Source organism: Pinus tabuliformis, chromosome X, assembly GCF_031772625.1.
Source record: "Pinus tabuliformis cultivar Carrire ecotype Pingquan chromosome X, CPIR1, whole genome shotgun sequence".
NCBI classification, from domain to species: Eukaryota; Viridiplantae; Streptophyta; class Pinopsida; order Pinales; family Pinaceae; genus Pinus; species Pinus tabuliformis.
In genome coordinates, this window is record NC_142308.1 from 1,584,238,192 (window position 1) to 1,584,257,738 (window position 19,547).

A 19,547-nucleotide genomic window follows, 5' to 3' on the forward strand; every position below is an offset into this window, starting at 1 on the left:
CCTACAATGTCTTTAGATGTTAAAATAGTTAATATCCACTGAGAAGTAGGCATTCCCTAAAATTAGCAGTCAGTTATGTGCATGTAATCCGTAATCAGTGCTCATCCAAGAAAAGCTAAAAGGTTTTGATAGTCAAAATTAGCAACAATTTAAAAATCATTTTCATATTCAGTGACCAATTTTGAAATAATTTTGTATTATAAAAGTTGAAAATTGTATCTTGTTCAGTAAAAAATCAGCAGATTATAGTGAATGGTTCTTCCTTGTATCATCCATGTGTGTCCTCTGATAAATAGCATGGTATTTGTCAAAGCCTATATCAAGCCTATGAGACTGTATTTCAGAGGGGTGCAGACTGCTAGATTGGAAGCCTCTGCCTAAAAGTTGGGATGGAGAAAATTGTAAGAAAACTAACACAAGACATCAGTGGAGGCCATCAGTTCTGTGGATATGAGTTAAAGGTCCATTCAGAATCTGTCGACACTCACCAGTTACAATCCTTAAAAGATTTTCAAACCTCAATGTTGGACACATAATCCTCCAGGACTTTTTGTAACTGTAAATAATTTGTAAATAATTAGGAATCTGAAGAGTTAGAAATGCCATATGGAAAATGAAGGCAAAGAGTCATCTTTTTAATGTGTTAAAGAGCGATTCACGTTAATGGAAATAATCAAAATTTTTTGAGTTAATCATCAGTCTGAAATGGTATCAGAGCCCTAACTCCATGATTCCCACTCAAAAAATGCCTCCTTGCCTCTCTGCCAATTTGAGCTCTGCTCCTAACCAGTCCTGCACCCCTCTATATCTCCAGTGGTTGGCATGCGTGCAGAAACATGCCTCTGTACATTCTCCTGAGCTGTAGCATTCTGACCTAGTCTCTGATGCATTCCTCCTCATCCATGCCCAAAAACCCTCATGAACCCATCAGACCAGTCTCCTGAGCAAGCAAATATATTCCTTCTTTCTCTGCATTCCAGAAACCCTATTCTCCCTCCAGTGAAATTAATCTTCCAAACAAGTCTCTAGGTCATTCTATCTGCATGCATGTACACAATTTTGTTAGTTCCATTCGTGGGCTCCATTTGCAGGCTCCATTCTGTCTCAAACCTTGATGTCCATGTTCTCCGACCAAGCATCATCTTTGTCCACACAACAGCATCTCTGTTCAACAGTTACACATGTTCAAACAGTCCACGGAGATCATGTATCGAATCACACCTATACATTGTACTGATGATGTGGAGTTATTGAGGTATCATGTATAGGGAAGACAAACAAATTCTATGCGATATATATATATATATATATATATATATATATATATTGTACTGATGACGTGGAGTTATTGGGGTATCATGTATAGGGAAGACAAACAAATTTTACAAGATATATATATATATATATATATATCTGTCTGTGTGTGTGCGCGCGCTTATAATTCATAAAGACAAATTAATCCTAGGGGTTTGGGTGTAAAGGAGGCAACAAGACTTCCCTTGGACAGACGGAAGAGAAGAGACTACAACAAATGTCATTTATGTTTGCTGACCTGTTACCCACCAAAAGTGGGTGACACCAATATGAGAATTTGTCTCCTTGACATCTCATCAGCCGACAGCCAGCAGCCCCTAACAGCCACCAGTGTAGCCGATTCATTGTGTCATTTGACCTCCGCTCTCTGCATTAGTGATATGTTCCATCACCCATCTGTTGAGAGCATATGTGTGAAGGTGGGCAATCTGATCCTAAAGGTATGTTTTTCATTGTGCAATAGGGTGCTTATGCTTGTTTTTCCTTGGGCATCTTGGGCATGGATTACTAGGTAACTTGGAAGAAAGATGGGTTTTAATTGTAGTTTTGTTCCCTCGCCTTAAATGGCGGGTTAATCCTCAATCCTAGTCCCATGGGATGTCCCCTATTGGCGTATGGCTTCAGGAAGGGAACTACTTGGGAAATCCCGATTTTGGTAGCGCGGTCTCTTTTTCCCATTTCACATTTTTCACTCCCCTCCACACATTATAACCCTATTTCATCATTTTCCCTCTCTTGGTCCACATGACCACTAGGTCCAAAGGGCACCACTGGTACGCCCTCTCCCCTTGTCCACATGTCTGGGTCAGGCCTGGAACTGTTGCCTCGGAGGTTGATGCAGCTAAAAGAATGTTAAAACTTAAAACCATATCATGGCCACGAGCAAGAAACAAAAGAAAAGAATATCATAAAATGCAAAAGATGGTTGGGACATTTCATATAGCACGTGGGCAAAATCCAAACATGAGCTCTACCCTTTCATCATGGCCATGTGAAAATTCTATCACTGGAACAACTTATTTATTTTTCCTACTTATTTTCCAATAAGTTATTTACAAAAACCCTTCTATAAACATTAAAATAAATTATGTTGCAGATATCACACCATAATACATAAACAAATACATGCACAAGAATCAAACACATCGACGCAGATATCTTGGACAATTGTCCCCGGAAAAACCCAATACGGGAAAACCGGTGCAGCAGAGGAGGATTTTTATTAATTAGCTATTCTTCAGTACAACTGGGTGCCAAACTGGCTTACCCAATAGAGATAAATTCTCCAGCACTTCTTCCAGACTCAGCGTCAAGCTTGCTGGCCTCTGCGCAGCTCCCAGACCCTCTGCATCAGCTTTTGCCTCTCTGCGTCAGCATTGGGCCTCTCTGCATCACCCATGCAGGCCCTCCAGTGACTGCACAGTCCTGCTGCCTCTGTGTTTGCCTCTCTAACCTTTGCGTTGATCTTCTAGTGTTGTTCCTGACTTTGTTCCGTACTCGCTACCTCTTGCTACAATCCAGACCTCTAGTTCGAATTTCTCAGCTGAACCCACTCCAGAAATCGAACTGACTAGTCTCCCTCAGTGTGTCTCCAACTAACCCTCAAGTCCCCTTTTATACATTTCCTGTTGATGAATCAATGGCCGAGATTAAGTCCCTAATCAACAGCTAAGATTAAAATAGACTTGATCCTTATCTTTTGGAAGCTTCTCATCCTTATCTTTATTAATACCCATGAATATTTTTATTTCCCTAAGTTTAGACTTAGGAACTCATTAAAAATATTAATTATTTTAATAACTCTTCATCTGGATGGATTTTTTCAAAATGATTTCTGGGTTTTGGAGATCTCATGTGCTTTAGCCTCTCCACCAATTTTCATGGCTAGAGCACATTCGATGCCACCCTAAATCAACACTCCCTCTTAGCGAGGACTGTGCTCTAGTAATACTCCACACTAAGCATCACTCTAATTATACGACACTGGTACCTATACTGATGCTAAGCCTCCCTGCCCAACATCCTCTGCACTACTACATCCTATACTGATGCTAAGCCTCCCTGCCCAACATCCTCTGCACTGCTACATCCTGTACCGCTGCCCATGGCTCTATCACTGCCACTGTTACATCTGTACTACAGCTCCCTCTGCGTCTGTGCTGTTGGTCTTTCTTCCCAACACTGCATCTGCACTGCAACTCCCTCTGCATCTATGCTGCTGTTGGTCCTTCCCAACACTGCATCTGCACTGCAACTCCCTCTGCATCTATGCTGTTGTTGGTCCTTCCCAACACTGCATCTGCATTGCAACCCCTTCTCATCATGCTGCATCATGCTACCTCTAATTGCTACTGCACTACAACATCATACCCATTTCTGCTACTGAAATGGATTCTTTATCATCCCCATCTTCTCCTTGAAATAATCAAACTTGGTTCTTCCAAGGGCCTTGGTAAGGATGTTTGCCACCTGTTCTCCTGTAGGAGTGTAGCTCAACTGTACAACTCCTCGTTGGACATAGTCTCTGACAAAGTGACACCAAATATCAATATGCTTTGACCGATCGTGAAATACTGGATTCTCAGAAAACATGATGCAACTTTAATTATCACACATGATCCTGGTCGCCTCCATCTTTCTTTTGAATAGGTTCATAAGTAGTTTTCTAATCCATATGGCTTCGCACGAAGCTATGCTTGCAGCCATATATTCTGCTTCAGCTAAGCTTAGAGCTACGGATTTTAGTTTCCTACTGCCACCAAGTGGTTATTCCCAATCCAATGTTGAAACAGTACCCAGAGGTACTTTTCCGATCCACTAAACTTCCAGCCCAATCTGCATCAGTAAATCCAATCAATCTGATATCCTTACTCCCGGTGTACAAGAGTCCATAATCAATTGTTCCCTGTATATATATCTGAGAACATGTTGGGTTGTTGCCCAGTGCACCCTCTTCGGTTACACCATGAACTGACTAAGGGTGTTGACAACGTAACAAATGTCTGGCCTGGTATTGACCAGATACATCAGGGACCCTATGAGCTGCCTGTATAAGGTGGGATCAACATCCTTGTCTTCTAATGCATCAATTTTCTTCCAGTTGGTGATCATTGGAGTAGCCATGGGTCTACAATTCTCCATCCTGAATCTCTTCAGAATTTCTGTAGCATATCTCCCTTGCCCAAGGAAGATTTCCCCCTTTTGCTGCCAAGCTTCCAACCCCAGGAAATAATGCATTTGTCACAAATCCTTCATGTCAAATTCTGTGGCTAAATTCTTCTTGCAATGCCCGATGAGCCTGGATGATCCTGTCAGGAAGAGATCATCCACATATAATACTAGGATTAGAGGCTCATTCTCTACAACTAGATAGTAGAGATTTGGATCTGCGTCACTCTTGACAAATCCCATCTTTTGCAAGTAGCCATCAATTCGACCATACCATGCTCTAGGTGCCTATTTCAGCCCATACAAGGCTCTCTTCAATCTGCATACATGAGACTTCTTCTCATGTGTCTCAAAGCATTCTGGTTGTTCAATGTATACCTCTTCTTCTATCACCCCATTCAGAAATGTCATATTGACATCCATCTGATGAATCTCCCATCCCATCTGTGCTGTAAGAGATATCATGGTTCTAATAGATGTATACCTAGCTACTGGGGCGAAGGTCTCTTCGTAGTCAATTCCTTCCTTCTGAGCATACCCCTTAGCCACAAACCTGGCTTTGTATTTTTCCACATTGTCGTCTACAGCGTATTTAATCTTGTAGATCCATCTCGAACCTACCACTGATCTGTCTTGAGGCCTTGAAACTACCTCCCAGACATCGTTCACCATTATGGAGTTGTATTCCTCTACCATCGCATCCAACCAGACCTGATATTGGGCAGCCTCCTGAATACTGGCAGGCTCCCCATCCTAAGCTACTAATGCTTGATATCTATCTGGCTGTTTTCGCTCCCTTTTATTGTTTCTTGGTGCACCGATGAAATCCTCTGCATCTCGCAAAATCTGACGAAGTTCCCTGCTTGTTCTTCCTCTAGTAGCAGGTGCTTTTGTTAGCTTCTCCTCCTCCTGTGATTCTTCCTGATCTGAGGAAGAATTCTTTACTTCCGTTGGTTGAAGTGGTTTGACCAACGGCTCATCTTTTGACTGCTCCTCAGAAGGCATTTCTCGAGATTTTCTGAAGGCCCTGTCCTCCATGAACTTCACATCTCGTCTAACTACTACCTTCCTGCTCCGTGGAGATAGATTCTGTATGCTTTAGCGCTCTCTCTATATCCCACTAGATATCATTTCTCTGCAGTTTGATCCAGCTTCTTCCTCTTTTCCTCTGGTATGCGGCAATATGCAAAGCTCCCAAATATCCTGAAATCACTGACTTCAGGTGTCTTCCCTGTGAAGACTTTCTCTAGTGTAATCTTGCCTAATGCCCGATTAGGAGTTCTATTCTGAACATAGACCGTCGTGTTGCATGCTTCTGCCCACAGGAACTTTGGCATATCCTGATCATACATCGTGGCCCTAGCTGCTTCTACGATAGTCCTGTTCTTTCTTTCTGCTACTCCATTCTGCTCCGGATTGTAATGAGTCGTCCACTCTCTTCTGATGCCCTCCTTAGTGCAAAAATCAATGAAGTCCTTATCGGCATACTCTCCACTATTATCTGAGCGCAAAACTTTTATTTTCTTCCCTGTCAGATTCTCCACCAGAGCCTTGAACTCTTTGAATCGATAGAAAACCTCGTCCTTGGTTTTTAAAAAATAAATCCAAGTTTTCCTTGACTGGTCATCAATGAAGGTGACAAAGTATTCGGCACCACTAAGAACTTTAGTGGACATAGATCCGCAGATATCTGAGTGTATCAATCCTAGTATACTCTTGGCCTATTTTTACTTCTAGGAAATGTTGCTTTGGCATACTTTCCCAGAGCACATCCTCTGCATACATCATCTCGTTCTGTACTAGGATCGAAAACTCCTGTTACAGTTTTCATGAGAATTCTCAGAGCCCCATGGTGCAAATGTCCCATTCTTCTGTGCCATATTTCGTTCAAATCCTTGTCTCCATGACTGTCTACCAGTGCCATTGGTGATTCTAGTTGTAGTCTGTACAAGCTATTACTTTTGATCCCGATCTGCACTTTCTTTTTCCAACTCAGGTGTTTGACGTATACTTTCTCCTTCATGAAAAAAATGTCATAGCCCTTGCCTTGAAGTTGTGACACGGAAAGTAAATTCATCCCCAATCCTGGTACATGCAGCACATTGGTAGCACGAAACCACTCTCTCGTTTCTGTTTGAAAAACTATGATACCCTTCCCTATTGGAGTACACTTTGCCTTATTCTCCATGGTGATCTAAAAATTCATCCTTTCCTCCTGATAATCTGAGAAACATTCCCGGATTCCTGTCATATTCCAAGAGGCCCCACTGTCTATATACCATACCTCTGATGATGCAGAGCTAGTCACACAAGCAACTTCTTCTTCCAATCTGGAAGCCAACATAGAGAAATCGAAATTACTGTCTCTTGTGCAATTTTCTGAAAATTTGTAAGTCTCCTGACATAGATGCCTCTACATCATGGTCTCGACCCATAATTGATTTTCACTTCCTGTCTTTGATTACTCGCTTTGATACCATGTGAAAATTCTATCACTACAACAACTGATTTATTTTTCATACTTATTTTCCAATAAGTTATTTACAAAAACCCTTCAGTAAACATTAAAATAAATTATGTTGCAGATATCACACCATAATACAGAAATAAATACATGCACAAGAATCAAACACATCGACACAGATACTTTGGACAATTGTCCTTGGAAAAACCCAATGCGCGAAAACCGATGCAGCAGAGGAGGATTTTTATTAATCAGTTATTCTTCAGTACAACTAGGTGCCAAACTGGCTTACCCAACAAAGATAAATTATCTGGCACTTCTCCCAGACTCAGCGCCAGGCTTGTTGGCCTCTGCGCAGCTCCCAAACCCTCTACGTCAGCTTTTGCCTCTCTACATCACCCATGCAGGCCCTCCAGTGACTGCGCAGTCCTGCTGCCTCTGCGTCTGCCTCTCTAACCTCTACGCTGATCTTCTGGTGTTGTTCCTGACTCTCTGTTTCGTACCCGCTACCTCTTGCTGCAATCCAGACCTCTAGTTCGAATTTCTCAGCTGACCCCGCTCCAGAAATCGAACTGACTGGTCTCCCTCAGTGTGTCTCCAACTGACCCTCAAGTCCCCTTTTATACTTTTCCTGTTGATGAATCAACGGCCGAGATTAAGTCCCTAATCAATAGCTAAGATTAAAATAGACTTGATCCTTATCTTTTGGAAGCTTCTCATCCTTATCTTTATTAATACCCATTAATATTTTTATTTCCCTAAGTTTAGACTTAGGAACTCATTAAAAATATTAATTATTTTAATAACTCTTCATCTGGAGGGATTTTTCCAAAACGATTTCTGGGTTTTGTAGGTCTCATGTGCTTTAGCCTATCCACCAATTTTCATAGCTAGAGTACATCCAATGCTACCCCAAATCAACAACCATCACCCTAGTTCCTAGGGCCCTTAAGTGCCCTACACATCATTAAGGAACCCATGCATGTCCCATCCCTTGGTGGGCAATGAAATACCCCACTTTAATGGGTAATAGTTGTTGCATATCCCTCGAAACATGCTCTTATTTCCTAGAACCCCAAGCAATAATACAAAGTAAAATCATAAAAGGCAAAAGGCAAATAATGAAGGATGGAAAAACAAAGGCCAAGGTAACTCATGTATCCACGATTTCTCCCTCCTACATCTATACACCAAAATATGTGGACATCCCTCATCATTATCATCCTTGACCCCCCGGCATTTGGCTTTGAGACCCAGTGTCCCCATCCATCTCATCATTATTCACAAGAACCCTATCAATTGAAAGATGTACCTTGGACTTGTCTTTACCCTTTAGAGCTAGGAACACCTAATAGGGTTGTTTATTAGCCACTCCTACCTAGGGAGAGAACACTATTACAAGCTTAAAACCCTAAATTTGGAAGGGAAGCGCATTATGAAGTCTCATGGTGCCCTTGATTAACAAGTTTGGTTAAGTTAGATGCACTAATGAATTACTGTACCTAAAGGTGAGGAAGCGCATTGGATCTTATATCTAATTGGCAGGTGGTTTCATCATGGGCTAGGCAACTTAACTAGGGCCCAAGCCCACCAAAGCATCATATTGACACTCCTAGGGGATGCGTTGAGAGCCATGGGGCTCCATCATGTGTTAAGAGCATCATTTCATGCCATGGGCACCTTCAGCACCTCAGTTGTCTATTCATTGCCCCAACTTGCTTAGCATATTATGGCAACTGATCCAAGGCCCAGATGTGCTTTATCTCACCCTCGAGACATGGGAGGGCAAGCACCATAGTCAAAGCCCTCATCATTGGAGCAGTATCGACTCTTCTATCATCAAGAAACCCATGATACCAGTTCTTGTGCCCCAAACCCAATTTGCGGTCCCACATGATGACTTGCATGGATACCAAGGGGCCATCCTCTTGTTCGAGATTTATGGAGCCCTCTCTCACATTTTGGCACAAAGAGGACTCCACATGGCCCTCCAACAACCCTACATCAACACGATGTCATCAATTCGACTAGCATTTGGATGGCTAATTTATAATTTGTGAAAGCTACTTGCTTGGCTTGTGACCAAGGCTTGTTTCTTGCCCATTATTTTAATGTTTTGGGGGCTAATTAGGCTAATTCAACTTAGTGAGGTTCATATAAATATAACTCACTCTCATTTGTGAGAGATCATCATCACACTTGGACTTTTTCTCTTGAAAAGAACTCGCACTTTTTCTTTGGAGCTATTGGAGACTCTTTTGATGCATTTTGATGTGTGGAAGATGATTCGCATTTCTTCTTTGGAGCTTCTTCTTGAATGATGGATGGATATATTGCATGTCTTTTGTAAGTACTCAATATTGATGAAATTTTTCTTTGAAATTTGTTTAATGTATGGAATTGTTGCTCTAGAATATGCGAATTTGTGCCCTAATTATTGAAAATTAAATTTGGAAAGCTTTTCTAGTAGAGTATTGCATATGTTATCCAATGCAAGGCATGTAATGAATGTTCCTAGTGAATGAATGTCTTTGATTCTTCATGAAACTCCATTATATCTTGAAGAGGGTAAATGTTTGAAGTTGGTACCTAGGGCATTGATTTTGAGCCTCCTTAGAAGACGTTTTATCTTATCTTAAGCATGTCAATACTCTATTCGCCAAAGGACTAGGCACTAGTACAAGAATTTTGGTGATCAAACTCATCTTTCTCCATATTTTCTCCTCCTAAATTTTGATCCCTTAAAGGTAGGGCGGAAATCTAGGGCTTGCAGTGAAATTTTAAGGAGGTGACTTTTCGAGAATCGGTGGGTCCAAACATCAAGCTTGGGGTCTAGGCTACCTAAGCTCCAAGTTTGGTGGGCATCCATCCGAGTTTCATCCATAAAATCTCTTGCCCTATGTGCTACTCCAAAAGGGAAAACCTAGGTATTTCTCTCTCACCTTGGGGACATCGTTGAGGGTTGTATGAGCTTAGAATTCATTGTAATAAATCATAAGAAGCCCTTTCTTCTCTCGGGCCTTGACCTTGTGAATACCTATTACCACCGAGAAACCTCAAAACCCTAGATCTTGTGCCCTCTTTTCTAGGGTTTTTCTTAATAAGTCATTTGCTTCTTTGAAGCCTCGTACCTTTCTTGAGCCTCTCTTCGAATGAGCTCTAGCTCCATCACCTTAAACCTTCAAACCTAGAATATCTGTTATAGGTGACCACAATCATACCGGGACTCCAACCATCGGTAAAAGTCCGTAAAGAGCAAGGGACCTTGGTTGTGGTGACAATGGGCCATTGTCCCATTGTTGTCACTTATTCTAGTAGTTCTCGCGTAGGTTTTCCCACCTTAGGGCCCTGCTAGATTCTTTTGTAACATTTTGGCACCGTTGTTGGGGAGGAAGCAGATCTACCTCCTTGGTCAAACATTTGAAGAGGTGATTCCTTTAAGGACAATATAGATCCTTTTCTGGTGACTCCATTGGAAGAACGAAGCCCTTGTTCTTCATTGAACCTCAAAGTCAATGCTTGTAAGGTGAAGAAAGCATATCTTAAGGCATTTTGAATTCACCCTGGCAACACCTGCATGATTGATATGTGTAACCTAAAAGAATATCTTACTTTGATGATATTCCTGCCTTGGACATCATTGACATTCCTGGGTACCCAAATCATGTGACCTTCACAAATATACTTTGGGTTCCCAAGTTTGATGGTGATCCATCTTCTACAATTGATCATGTGGCGAGATTTGCTACATATGCCTCAAAAGCTTATGTGGTTCATCAAGATGTTCTCATTATGTTGTTCATAAAGTCCCTTCAAGGTCATAATTCATGGTTATATAATTGCAAGTCTAGGTGTATTTCATCAATTAAAGCGCTTTTTGATAACTTTCTGGAGCATTCTTGAAATAATGACTAGGCTTACCCAAAATTAGATATTGATCTTCAAGAAGTTGTCATTGAGCATGAGGAAGAAGAGGATCCCTTTCTAGATCATCAAGATGAGGTCATTGATGAAGATATTAAGGGAGATCTTCAATGGGAGCAAGATAAGGAGTTTGATGAAGAGGGTTCCTTAGAAGGTAGAATTGAAGATAGCCCCATCTTTTTCAAGGACATTGTCTCTAACATTGTACATATCAAGGACCTTGAGAAAGATGACCCCATTAACCCCTTGGACATTGACATTAGTGATTACTTGCACATTGAAGTAGGGAAGTGGAAGATCACAAGCCATTGTTTCGACAAGGACCCTATCTATGATATTGATGATGATATCAATAATAACCTTGTCTTTCCCTACCTTATGATCTTGGAGGTGTATTCGAATCATCCATGGAGCCTCTCATCATTCCTCAATGTAAAATCATTAATGATGATGTCCCTAGGTCATTTCCCCCTTTTGAATATGGTCATGAAGAAAGACGGCTTATTTGTTGTGATCCTTCATGCTAGCCATCCCTTCATCCTTCTCATCATGTTTCTGAGGACCCCATAAAGCATTACATCTGATCCGAATCGGATCCATAAACGACTATCAAAGAACCATGACTAAATCGGGTCGAACAAATCTCTAATGAAATCCAAAACAGTAATCGAAAACACCCTGAACCAGTGGCCATGGCAGCCGGCGTGGAACGACGAGGACCTCGATCAAAGCGCGTTGACCGAGGCCCATGGAGACTACGCAAGAGGTCGATGTAGCCCCTGGGAGCCCCGGAACGGGAAAAGGAGCTGATTTTCAATGCGCGACATCGTTGGGCAAACAGGGCCGAAATGGAGGGGCGGGAGCCAGAGAACCGCGGGCGGAGAAAGAAAAAGCGCTAAAGGACAAAGGCGGGACCCGCGCTCTGGAAAACTGGCAGTATCGATCGGGGCACCCTTGAACAGTAAGAGGTTTTGGAGGAAGCGGAGCGATCACACTCAGCGATCGACGCGTGGCAGTGGAGGTGACAGAAAAACTGCCGTGATCGCGCGTTATCGGTCGAGCAAGTCAACCGCGCTTGACGTGCGTATGACGTTGGATCTGGAGGAGCCCGGATCGGAAGACTGAGATTGCGCCCGATGGAAAGAAGCAGAATCGACGGGAAATTAAGCCGCGTTCTAAAGGGATTTGGAATCTGCTTGACCGCCACAGTGGCGAAAGAACGCATACACGATGTAACGAAAGAAATGAAGCGACGAGCAGGCTGGCGCTGTTCCAATGGGGACACGTGGCTACTTCCCAAGCATTCATGATGACGTCGAACAGGGAACTCCTAGCACGCAGGCGGAAGGAGGATCGACGTAGGTGGGAGAGGAACCAAACAAGCATGAGGATCGATTGGCTAAAGCCATGAACAGAGACAGTTGAAAGGAAAGGGAGAACAGAGAAGAGTCCAAGCGACCAAGAGAGACAGTGAACAGTGAACCATGAGAGGAGGACTGAACACAGAGAACAATAAAGCCAAGCAGAGGAGACAGAGGGCCGAGCTGACCACAGGCAGCATCGAGCACCAGAGAGCTTGAAGATTCAAGCCTTCCCATAGAGGAATCTGTCCGGATTGAGCATCACAGTTGGCTCTTTCCACTATAGACCAAGGGTCACAGAGCTGGTAGGAAGAACAAGAGTCTATGTACTCTGAGTGGCTTGGGGAATCCAAGAACCACCCTGCCAAGCAAAATCTGCTTCAGGAGAACTCATATTAAGTCCCTGTATTGTAGTTTCTCTGCTGAAAGACACAATAAAACAAGGCCACCACTGAAGCTGGACCGGAGACGTAGCCCTAGAGAATAGGGTGAACTCCTTATTAAAACTGTTTGTGTCTTTGTGTTGCTTATTGTATTTCTCTGTTGTCTTTCCATTTAAATGTCTGTGTATTGGCAATCTGATCGACCCGTTGCTTAAATAGCACAGAACACACACCAGCACTTGAGTCTATAATACCTTTTTGTTTTAATAAATCTTTAACTGATGGCACTCATATGGTGATTATCAGATCAAGTGGTATCAGAGCTCTAGGCTGTAAGGTTAGACAAGCTAGTGTTGGTTTAGCTATGAATGCTCACTAGATCAAAGCTCAAATTAGGAGAAGGAGAGTTGGTGGAAACTAATCCTGAAATTAGGAGAGTCTATTCTCGAAAGACAATGTCAGAGGAAGGTTCTATAGGGCTAGACCCTTAATTCATAGAAAGTTTCCTAGCTATAAAGTTTATGGTAGAAGAAATGTATAGAGACTTTAGAAAGCATAAGGATGAAGATTCGTCAGGCTCTAAACAAGATAAAGAAGAAGATGAATCTCATTCCCATGACCACTCCAAAGGAAAGAGGAAAGAAGAAAGCTTTCTCACACCTCCTAATAGCCTTGTGCATAATAAGAAAGCATCTTTGATTAAGTTAGATGTTAAATTTGATTTGCCTATATATGATGGAGAGCTAAACACGGAAAAGTTGGACAATTGGATTAGACAAATTGATGTGTATTGCAGAGTACAGAACATAGACTCAAACAAGAGTAAGATTCAGCTGGCAAGCCTACGCCTAGGAGGCACTGCCTTGGTTTGGTGGGAAGGCAGAACCCAAGCTGATATGAAAAGACATGGTAAGACCATCTCTGTCTGGAGTGAATTTGTTGCTGCAAGCAAAAAGCAGTTCTATCCATTGGCCTACATGCAACAAGCCATGATGAGTTGGCAAACTCTTCGCCAGTTGAAAGGGAAAAGTGTACAAGGGTATACTCAAGAGTTCAGAAAGAGAGCATTGATGTTGGGTATCTCATTAGACTCACCAGAGACTCTTTTGAAGTACATTGGTGGTCTACACAGCTACATGAGGCATACCATCCTCATATTTAATCCCACTAGTATAGATGAAGTATCTGTACAAGCTACTCATCTAGAAGCTAGAGGAAAGAATGGAAATCCAGAAGTTGGGGAACCATCCCAAACCACTATAAGCAAGAGCAAGGAGAACAGAACGCAGAAGTGGAAAGCAAGGAAGGCTAACACTGCACAAAAAGGCAAAGCTTCATGCACTCACTGTAAAAAGGAGGGGCATGATGATGAGCACTGTTGGATTCTACATCCAGAGCTGAGACCTAAGAAGTCTGAGGGCAAGAAGAAGAAAGTTGTTGCAGCTATTTAAAAAGATTTGGGGTCAAACTCGGGAGATGAAACAATCATTGCAGCCACAGGTATAAAAGGTAAGAATCCTAAAGCATCTACTAGTAATTCTGCTCAATCTGTTATTGATGAAGAACATGAGAGAAAAAGACATGAGCTTTTCCATATTCGAGTTATTTCCAAAAATCAAAAGATTGATACTTTGTTTGATAGTGGCTCACAAGTAAATCTGATTTCTGAAGCAATTGTAAAGAAATTGGGATTAACAACTACACCTCATAAGAAACCATACCCGTTATGATGGTTGAATGATAAAGCACAACTACAAGTGACTAGACAGTGCAAACTCAAGTTTTCTTTTGGGTCAGCATTTGTAGATGAGGTTGAGTTAGATGTAATTCCTTTAGATATATGTGGAATTGTTTTAGGAAGTCCCTACTTGTATGATAGAAAAGCTATTTTCTATAGCGCTGAGAACAAGTATCTACTTGTTAAAGATGGAATCAAATACTTTGTAAGGGCTCATAAGCTCAAGAATAATTATACTCTCATAAACTCAAGAGAGATGAAAAGAATGATAAATTCATGCAAACAGTTCTTACTAATGGTTGTAAAGGAAAAGAAATCAGATAAAACCAATGCATTTGGGGGTTGTAATGTTGATCAGCAAGCTGATATAGAAAAGATTGTTTCAGAGTATGATGCTTACTTCAAGAACCACAAGGTCTGCCACCCAAAAAGGGAATAGTACATGATATTATTTTGCAGCAAGATGTTCCTTTGCCTAACATTGGGATGTACAGGTTGTCTGCTTTAGAGAATGCTGAAATCAAGAGGCAGGTGCAAGAGTTGCTCGAGAAAGGGTTCATCAGGCCTAGCACATCACCATGTGGGTCACCCATCGTCTTGGTGAGAAAGAAAGATGGCTCATGGAGAATGTGCATTGACTACCGAGCCCTGAATAAGATAACAATCAAAAATCGTTATCCCCTTCCTCGCATAGATGATCTTTTAGATCAATTGAAAGAAGTTGTTTATTTCACCAAGCTGGATTTTCACAGTGGATACCATCAGGTCAGAGTTGCAAACCAAGATGCATGGAAGACTGCTTTCAAAACAAAGCAGGGATTGTATGAATGGTTGGTTATGCCTTTTGGCCTAACTAATGCTCCTGCTACTTTCATGAGATTAATGAATGATGTCTTCAGACCTTTTCTTGATGATTTCATTATTGTGTATTTGGATGACATTCTGATTTTTAGTAAAACGTGGGAAGAATATTTTAAGCATGTTAAGCAGACATTAGATGTTTTGAGAAGAGAAAAACTTTATGTTAAACTCTCTAAATGTGAATTTGGCAAAACCTCTCTAAATTATTTGGGTCATATAGTAGGGGGAGGTGAATCGAAAATAGATCCCTCTAAAGTGGCAGTCATTGTAAACTGGAAGTGAGAAGCTTCTTAGGAGCAGCACAATATTGGAGGAAGTTCATTTCAAATTTGCCCTCAATTGCAGCTCCCTTACATGCTTTGACAGGATTGAACAAGGTGTTTCAGTGGGGAGGCAAACAACAAAAAGCCTTCGACACCTTGAAAGAAAAGATTAGTACAGCGCCTGTACTAGCACTGCCAGATCTACAAAGACCATTTGAGATCCAAACTGATGCCAGTGACTATGCCATGGGAGCAGTGTTGATACAGCACGGTAAACCCATATGTTATCATTCTGGGACTTTTAATCCTGCAGTAGTTAACTTTCCTACCTATGATACAAAATTGTATGCATTAGTTCAGAGTGTGAAAAAGTGGAAACATTACTTAATGGGCAAGGAAACAGTAATACATACTGATCATCAGCCACTTCAATATCTACACTCCCAAACTAAGTTGCAACATTCAAGACATTATAGATGGATGGGTTTTCTACAACAGTTTCATTTAGTCATCAGATATAAAAAGGGCATACATAACAAGGTTGCAGATATGTTATCTAGATCCATTATAAATGCATCTACCATACTTAAGCATAATTTTGTGCTACATGAAAGCTACATAGAACAGTACGCTCAGGATATGGACTTTAAAGATGTATATGCAACTTTGAGTCAAGGCAAAAGAGTAGAAGAATTTGACTATCATGTGAAGGACCAACTCTTATATCATTGTGGGAAACTCTGCATTCCACAAACTGAGAGAGCAAAGATAATTAGGGAATCACATACTTCTCTGATATCAGGTCACTTTGGAGTAAGTAAAACAGTTGCACAGCTGCCAAGGTTCTGCTATTGGCCGAAAATGAATGAAACAGTTTCTAGATATGTAAAGGGATGTGCTATGTGTGCTAAAAGCAAGCCCAGCAACAGGAAACTAGGCTTATACACTCCATTACCAGTTCCTTCTCACCCTTGGGAAAGCATTTCCATGGATTTTGTTGGAGGACTGCCTAAATCTAGGAAAGGTCATGATTATCTATATGTTGTTGTGGATAGGTTCAGCAAAATGTGTATCTTGATACCCTGTAGTAAACAGATCACAGTTGAAGAAACTGCAAAATTATTCTTTGAACATGTATGGGTTCATTTTGGATTACCCACTTTTATTGTATCTGATCGAGACACCCAATTTGTGGGGAAGTTTTGGTCCAGTCTGTGGGAACTAATGGACACCAAGCTAAAGAAAAGCACAGCTTTTCACCCACAAACAGATGGCCAGACAGAAGTAGTTAACAGGATGGTGATCCAGTTACTGAGAAGATATTGCAGCAAACATCCTAAGCTTTGGGATGAGCACTTGTGCTATGTGCAGCATGCTTACAATAGAGCCAAACACTCTTCTACACAGAGATCTCATTTTGAGACCTGTTTTGGTTTCATACCAAGGTATCCTTTGGATTTTGTCTTTGGTAAAGATACCATTGTTGATAGACACAGTGATGTGGATAAGGCAACTAGGTTCATTGAACAGATCCAGTAGATCCATCAGGCAGTACAGGAACAGCTGGAAAAGAGTCAGGCCAAGTACAAGGCTAGGTATGATAAGCATCGGATGGAGCATAGTTTTCAAGTTGGAGACCAAGTCTGGCTGTATATCAGCAAGGACAGGATGCAAAGTGAAGGTAAAAAGCTAAAACTATCAGGTATGGACCCTTCAGGATACTTGAGAAGATTAGTGAAAATGCTTTTTGCCTTGAGCTACCAGCTTCCATGCACATCTACTCAGTCGTAAATGCAGATTGTTTGAGGTTGTTTGAACCTTCAATGATTGAGGACCCTGAAGAGCAGAGTCAATTACCTTTTGTTGACGACCTGCTACCTGAATATCTTAATGAGTTGCAAGAAGATACAATGTTGGACAGGAAGGTAAGGACGATGCGCAGTGGACAAGTGGAATAACTCAGGATTGGGCTTAAGGGTTCAAAGCCAAGCAGTGCGAAGTAGATTGAGATTGGACAAGTGAGATAGCAGTTTCCTCACTTAGTCGATGCTTGAAGAAAACCAACTTTTGGTGGTCCAAAAGCTTTTCAGTAGGGAGGCTGTGATCCGAATTGGATCCATAAACGGCTGTCAAAGAACCATGACTAAATCAGGTCGAACAAATCTCTAATGAAATCCAAAACAGCAATCAAAAACACCTTGAACCAGTGGCCATGGCAGCCGGCGTGGAACGACAAGGACCTCGGTCAAAGCACGCTGACCGAGGCCCATGGAGACTGCGCAGGAGGTCGATGTAGCCCTTGGGAGCCCCAGAACGGGAAAAGGAGCTGATTTTCGACGCGCATCGCTAGGCAAACAGGGCCGAAATGGAGGGGCCTTAAGCCCTTGGTCACGTTGGGAGCCGGAGAACCGCGGGCGGAGAAAGAAAAAGCGCTAAAGGACAAAGGCGAGACCTGCGCTCTGGAAAACCAGCGGTATCGATCGGGGCACCCTTGAACGGTAAGAGGTTTTGGAGGAAGCAAAGCAATCACACTCAGCGATCGACGCGTGGCAGCGGAGGTGAGAGAAAAACTGCCGTGATCACGCGTTATCGGTTGAGCAAGTCAACCGCGCTCGACGTGCGTATGACGTTGGATCTGGAGGAGCCCGGATCGGACGGCTGAGATTGCGCCCAATGGAAAGAAGCAGAATCGACGGGAAATTAAGCCGCATTCTAAAGGGATTTGGAATCCGCTTGACTGCCACGGTGGAGAAAGAACGCATACATGACGTAACGGAAGAAATGAAGCGACGAGCAGGCTGGCGTTGTTCCAATGGGGACACGTGGCTACTTCCCGAGCATTCATGATGACGCCGAACAGGGAACTCCCAGCACGCAGGCAGAAGGAGAATCGACGCAGGCGAGAGAGGAACCGAACAGGCATGAGGATCGATTGGCTAAAGCCATGAACAGAGACAGTTGAAAGGAGAGGGAGAACAGAGAAGAGTCCAAGCGACTAAGAGAGACAGTGAACAGTGAACCATGAGAGGAGGACTAAACACAGAGAACAGTAAAGCTGAGCAGAGGAGACAGAGGGCCGAGCTGACCACGGGCAGCATTGAGCACCAGAGAGCTTAAAGATTCAAGCCTTCCCATAAAGGAATCTGTCCGGACTGAGCGTCACAGTTGGCTCTTTCCACTGTAGACCAAGGGTCACAGAGCTGGTAGGAAGAACAAGAGTCTGTGTACTTTGAGTGGCTTGGGTTATCCAAGAACCAACCTGCCAAGCAAAACCTGCTTCAGGAGAACTCATATTGAGTCCCTGTATTGTAATTTCTCTGCTGAAAGACACAATAAAACAAGGCCACCACTGAAGCTGGACCGGAGACGTAGCCCTGGAAAATAGGGTGAACTCCTTATTAAAACTGTTTGTGTCTTTGTGTTGCTTACTGTATTTCTCTACTGCCTTTCCATTTAAATGTCTGTGTATTGGCAATCTGATCGATCTGTTGCTTAAATAGCATAGAACACACACCAGCACTTGAGTCTGTAATACCTTTTTGTTTTAATAAATCTTTAACTGATGGCACTCATAGGGTGATTATCAGATCAACATCACTAAAGAGACCTTTGAGAAGGAGCACTTGAGCTTGGTCATTGATTTCTCCATATTTGGGATTGAGGGAATGATCCAATGGGTCCAGCCAGATTCATGTTCTTCGCATTTTTCCATGGCCCCTTTATATGATTCATAGTTGCATTATTTTCCCACCTCCCACCCTTGTTACCTAACATATGAGTGTCATGATTATCATTAGTTCTTTCAAATGTATATCATTATTGATAATAGGGGTAGGAAATATAATCTTGACCTAATGATATGTTGGTTACATCAACTATATGACTATACTTAGCACATGCATAATGTAGTGTGCATGGTAGAGTAGCATGCATTGCATATTGATTTTGCATAGCTACTATAATCATATCATGTTCTCATGCTAGAATAGATGCATTTAGATTAGATTTGCATCATAGAATAGATTTATTTTTCTATATGGTTTTATTATTTGATGAAAACATGGGTGATAA

At 42.1% G+C, this 19,547-nt stretch overlaps 1 protein-coding gene across 4 annotated transcripts in view; it reads right to left on the reverse strand.

Annotated features, from left to right (window-relative positions):
- LOC149146071 (lipid droplet phospholipase 1-like) overlaps positions 1 to 19,547 on the reverse strand; it is a 210,923-nt gene that overhangs the window by 56,682 nt on the left and 134,694 nt on the right. The window lies entirely within an intron of this gene.